Source organism: Phaenicophaeus curvirostris, chromosome 1 (assembly GCF_032191515.1).
Source record: "Phaenicophaeus curvirostris isolate KB17595 chromosome 1, BPBGC_Pcur_1.0, whole genome shotgun sequence".
NCBI classification, from domain to species: domain Eukaryota; kingdom Metazoa; phylum Chordata; class Aves; order Cuculiformes; family Cuculidae; genus Phaenicophaeus; species Phaenicophaeus curvirostris.
In genome coordinates this window covers 51887525-51894004 of record NC_091392.1, presented here as the reverse complement: position 1 = coordinate 51894004, position 6480 = coordinate 51887525, and positions in this window count along the sequence as shown.

The following is a 6480-nucleotide window of genomic DNA, read 5'->3' as shown; positions in this document are numbered from 1 at the left end:
CAACATTTATTAAATGCTGCTGTGTCACAAGTCTTTGCATTTTTATTTGCATCATTGAATGGAGTGGTACAAACTACAAGAAATCTTTTCTCCAAACTCCTGAATGTAGGAACAAGCTGTGAAGAATGATTATTTGGATGCTCCGTTTCCTTCATTAGGGCTCATTTTATTATTTTACCTAGTTTCTGGAATCAAAGCATCAAAACAGCCATGCTGCTACTACTCTCAGTCTTCTAAGTTAGAATCATAGAATAATTTTTTCAGGAAAGAGCCTGAAGATCCTTGATTCCAACAGGAATCTTAACACTTCCAAGTTCACCTCATAAACCACGTCCATAAGTGCCACATCAACACTTTTTCTGAATACTTCCAATGAAAGCTAGGCAAGCACTTCCTCGGGAAGCCTGTGCCAGTGCTTGGTTGCCCGTTGAGTGAAGAGCCTTTCTGAATCTCCCATCCAGTCCTCCCCAGGAACCACTTACGGCCGTTCTATACTCTCCTATGACTTTCCGCTTGGAAAAGGACAGCCACATTCACCTCGACCCAATCTACTTTCAGGTAGCTCTAGACAGCAGTAAGGTTTCCCCTCAGCTTCCTGTTTTCTACTTCAAACAAGCCCAGTTCCTACGCGCCTCCTCCGAGCAGTTGTTCTCTAGACCATGCACCATGTCTTTTGCTGGAGGTGTTTACCCTTTTTTTTGCTTTGTCTCAACCTATATAGTTTTTAGCATGGCAGGAAAAAACAGTGGGTTTTTTGCATGGCAACAGGTAAAGAAGGAGTCGGTGTCACTTCTCAAGTACCTCTCTTATATTACACAGACTAATTCTGTGGCTTCTGAGGACAGGCTGGCCAATGATCTGATCCCACCTCCCTCCTCTGGGAAGGCTTGAGATGGGATTGTGCTCCAGGTCAAGGACTAGCACAGACCTACTGCTAACAATCAGTTACCAGGAGTTTTTTTGCCTTAAAATTCAGAAAAAAGAGCTCTAAAGAGCAATCCTCAGTCCTCCTGGGAGTCTAGGCAAAAGATGGTGGCTGGGCTTCTGGTAGCCATGGAAGCTTTGCAGATCTCACGGGGATCTGATGGATTTGTAGCCTGCTGAGGGGTAAGATGTGAAGAAGCGGCACAAGCTGGAAGAGGGGGAATCCCACCTCCACCTAAGAAGAACTTTTTCTCTTCTGAGGGTGGTGAGAGAGCGATGTCAGGGAGCAGCACGGGCACTCTCCCTCGCGGACTGGGAGCCAACGAGATCCCCACGGCCGGCGGGGCAGGGCCCAGCCTCGCCCGATGTGAGCAAGAGAAGCAGGCGGTGCCAGGGCAGGCAGCTGGGGCAGCCGAGAGCCCAGAGGGTTGAAGAAGTGCCTGGTGAGGCCGCAGCTATGAGGGCGCGCCAGGACCAGGCCAGGCCGGGCTGGGGTTCAGGCCCGGTGGTGGCAGCAGGGTCAGACACAGCCCAGCCATGGCCAGGCAGGGCCACGGGGAGGCCAAGGGCAGGCTGGAAAGGCAGCCGGGGGCTGGAGCAGCGAGGTCTGTGGCCAGGCAGAGGCTCAGCTGAGACACAGCTGGAGACAGGGACACCGTGACAGAGCTCAGGCAGGGTCTGGATGCCTGCGCCTGATGTAATGGGGTATTTCAAAAGAATTTCTGATTTAAACTCAGTAAGATAGACAGGATTCATTGTCTTTGTGATTTGGCTGATAAGAGCCCAGGAAAGCAGTGTAAAGCAAGCTGGACAAGACTAATTGTCCTCGTGTAGTTACCCAGCGTTTGGCGTAGTCTGCCAAGCTGAGCAGTTCTAAGCCATAGTCAGATTCCCTTGAGGTATGCATTGGACTTGACCATCCTTCATTATTACCACCAAGTATGCCCAGGCCCTTGAGCAAAAGCAACCTCACAAATGGGTTTGCCTTTGCCCGAAGCAGGAGAAAGCCAACCACTTCTTCTGCTTTATGCTGAAAGTCAAACTGAGAGGGACCGTCTTCACTGGTAGATCCCCTGAGTGTTTACTGTCTATCTTGGGCTGGTATACTAGAGGCTGGTATCCTATTGGCGAGCTCAAGAAACTACCTTTCTGTCAGAGAAACCTTGGATGCCCTGGGGGTTGCCACACAGCTGGAAGAGCAAGCCAGCAAGCAGAGAAGCCAGCAGAGGCCTTAGTAAATACAGCAAAACCTGGTCCATTGGGAGCGCAGCGATGAGGAGTGGGGCAAAGAGGTGTGGGGCAGTTTGAGCAGGCAGAGTGCAGAGAGGGGCTAGAGACCAGCCAAAAGACACTGAAGACCACGGTGGCCACCCGGCAGAAGATTAAAGCTGCTCCGTGTGCTGCAGCAAGCAGGAGGGATGCTGCCACCCAGCCAAAGCTGCAGTGGGTGCAGGCAGCTACCCAGACCCTGGGCTGCAGGCAGTGCCCCCCTCCCATACCAGCTCGTGCCTCTGGTAGCACGAGCTATCCTAGCAGCTCAGGAGAAAGCTATCCCCATGTTCCGGAAAAAAAGCCGTCAGGGGAAAAAAACAGCTTGGTTGAACAGAGAGATCTTGAGTGATATCAAGAAGAAGAGAAACATTTATGGGCTCTGGAAGAAGGGACAGGCATCTTGGGTGGACTACAGGAGGGAAGTGAGATTGTGCAGAGAAAAAATCAGGAGGGCTAAGGCCCAACTAGAAACCAGATTGGCAAAGTCTGTGAAAGACAACAAAAAATCTTTCTATAAATATATGAATAATAAAAGGAGGACTAGGGAGACCATATAGTCCCTATTGGATGCAGAAGGAACACCAGTGACAGGGGATGAGGAAAAGGCTGAGGTACTTAATGCCTTCTTTGCCTCAGTCTTTAATTGTAAAGAAAGTTGTTCCCTCTGTGTGTGAATCCAGGAGTGAGAGGAGCAAAATGAGGCTCCCATGATCCAAGAGGAGGTGGTCAGAACCTTGCTTGCCCGACTAGGCACCCACAAGTCTATGGGGCCAGATGGGATCCACCCAAGGGTATTGAAGGAGCTGGCGGATGTGCTGGCCAAACCCCTTTCCATCATCTTCCAACAGTCCTGGAAGACTGGGGAAGTTCCACTGAACTGGAGGCTGGCCGATGTTGTGCCCATCTACAAGAAGGGTCGCAGGGAGGACCCAGGGAACTACAGGCCTGTCAGTCTGACCTCAGTGCCAGGGAAAGCCATGGAACAGGTGCTCTTGAGTGCTATCATGAAGCACATGCAAGAGAACCGGGTGATCAGGCCCAGTCAACATGGGTTCACAAAAGGCAGGTCTTGCCAAAGTAACCTGATTGCCTTCTATGACAAAGTGACTCGGCTGCTGGATGAGGGAAAGGCTGTGGATGTGGTCTTCCTGGACTTCAGTAAAGCCTTTGACACAGTTTCTCACAGCATTCTGCTTGAGAAACTGTCAGCCTCTGGCCTGGACAGGTGCACACTCTCCTGGGTGGAAAACTGGTTGGATGGCCGGGCCCAGCTAAATGGTGTGAAATCCAGCTGGAGGCCAGTGACAAGTGGGGTTCCCCAGGGCTCAGTGCTGGGTCCAGCCCTGTTCAATGTCTTTATCAATGACCTGGATGAAGGCATCGAGTGCACCCTTAGCAAGTTTGCGGATGACACTAAGCTGGGTGGAAGTGTTGATCTGCTGGAGGGTAGGGAGGCTCTGCAAAGGGATCTGGACAGGCTGGACCACTGGGCAGAGTCCAATGGCATGAGGTTTAACAAGGCCAAGTGCACTCAGGGCACAACAACCCTGTGCAGTGCCACAGACTAGGAGAAGTCTGTCTAGAAATCTGCCGGCCAGCAGTGTGCCCAGGTGCCCAAGAAGGCCAATGGCATCTTGGCTTGTATCAGAAAACGGTGTGACCAGCAGGTCCAGGGGGTTTATTCTCCCTCTGTACTCAGCACTGGTGAAACCACTCTTGAATCCTGTGTTCAGTTCTGAGCCCCTCATCGCAAGAAGGATGTTGAGGCTCTGGAGCAAGTCCAGAGAAGAGCAACGAGGCTGGTGAAGGGGCTGGAGAACAGGCTTTTTGAGGAGCGGCTGAGAGAGCTGGGGTTGTTTAGCCTGGAGAAGAGGAGGCTGAGGGGAGACCTCATTGCTCTCTACAACTATGTGAAAGGAGGTTGTGGAGAGGAGGGTGCTGGCCTCTTCTCCCAAGTGACAGGGGACAGGTCAAGAGGAAATGGCCTCACGCTCCGCCAGGGGAGGTTCAAGCTGGATGTTAGGAAAAAAATTTTCACAGAAAGGGTCATTGGACACTGGAACAGGCTGCCCAGGGAGGTGGTTGATTCACCTTCCCTGGAGGTGTTTAAGGCACGGGTGGACGAGGTGCTGAGGGGCATGGTTTAGTGTTTGATAGGAATTGTTGGACTCGATGATCCAGTGGGTCTCTTCCAACCTTGTTATTCTATGATTCTATGATTCTATATTTAAGTTACAGACTGGGGGAGCAGAACAGTCCTCCACACTTCAGGCTCGTTCAAACCTTCTGTCAATTGCAAGACCTGTGAAGGTCTAGTTCATGTTACATAAAACATACTCCGTTATGCTAATGTCACATTCATGGAGGTAACAGAGGTGGATGACTGTCCAGAAAATGGTTCGCAACTTTTAGTAGATGTTCTCTTTCCAACCAGGCCAAACAGTTTGAAGTTGACGTTTAATTGTAAAATGAAAGACAATCTTAGATATCTAGCTCTGCTGAAGACGTGAGATTTTGCTGTAGGCTTCAGGGAGAATCCTGACACAATTCCTATTGATTGTTGCACTTAAAAGAAAAACCTCAGATTTGGTGAATGGGAAAAACATCTTCTAATACCATTTTCTTTTTAAATGTTATCACGGAGTTTATTTTAAACATAACTGCTTTTAATTTCTAGGTTCATCTAAGATTCTGCATTATCATTCATCCTTAGTGGCACAGGTAAATTTAGTGCATCAACAGTAATTGATTAGCATTCTGCAAGATAATACTTATTAATTTCTCTTTAAATACAAATAGAGTTCTAAATCCTACAAAAGCACATTGCTTGCAAAAAAAACACAGCTGTGGAATCAAAACACATTAGGTGTTTAGTTCATTATGTGGAAAAATGCCGTCATGTAGGAGCTTCCGTAAGTAATTTATCAAGTGCTGAACTCATTAAGAATTTTTGGGCCAAACTCTCATAATGCAAATATAGGATTCCTGTCTCTATATTGATAGATCAAAAGGCCTTGAGGATGTATTTTTTTCTGTTAAAAGTCGCCCTTTTAATTTGCTTAAGAGTACACAAACTTTACAGCTATAACTCTGACTTAATTTCCATTTCTGGCCTGCATTGGTAGCAATATCAGAGAATATTTTTGTTCTAGGTCTTAGTATATAACAACTTGAAATATTTGCCATACAAATAAGAAAAACATGCAAATGAAGCATATACTTTGACAAAACAATGATTTCTTTTGACTGCTACATGATCACTGTTTCTTTATAGTGGTTAAATATTATACTGGGTTTTGCTTATTTTTCATTGTATAAACCAATGTCATAATGCATCCTTTTTGTAATGAAATGAAAATAGCTTGAAGTAAAAACTGTCAAAATGTTTTCAGACAAGAATTTTAGTTCTGGAACAATTTTCATGATAAGAAAAATATTGGCCACCATAATGTCAATGGCAAAACTCCCACTGTCATCATGTAAACCAGTTTCATTCAGTGAGTGTATAAAGAAAAGTAGTCTTCTAAAAAAATGTAAATTCCATCCTTAGTTCTAAAGAATATATTATGCAATATATTTAAGAGAAATGGAGAGTATATTAAGCTTAAGTTGCTGAATCATGGATATTCCCAGCCTGAACATAAATAGCTCACCTAAGCCTTTCAAAACATATATTTTATCTGGATTTTTTTCCTAGTCGTCTCCAAAATTATTAAACCTAAATTCAGTCAACAGTCCAAATCTCAGTATTAAAAAAAAAAAAACAAGAAACCAATTTGTACATACTTTATAAAAAGATACTAAACACAAATTTTCAAACTGGGCAACAGAGGAAGAAAGCCATTATGAATAATTAAAATATGCAGTATCTTAATTTTTTAATAAATATATATACACATGGAATCTTACTCTACAGCTAGAAGACAACTCACTCCTTATCTGTGAAAACTGAAAAATGGATATAAAATAGAATTTTTCATATCAGAAACAGCTTTAGGTATTTTTAATAAAGGCACAAAAGCTTAAACTCTCCAGCCTTTTCCTTGTCATGCTTCATATTTATAGCATATATTTAAAATAAGTCATAGAGTCATAGATCAAAAATAAATAAATGACAGAAGTTCCAAGATATTATTATCATTTTACTGGATGCTCTGGAGATTTACCACAGGTACATACAGACCACAGTTGTGGTGTTTCTCAGTGACTTACAGTGTAATCAGAGTCCATTCATTGACCACAGTGTAATGGACAAAAGACACACTTTTCAGCAGGATAAAAAAT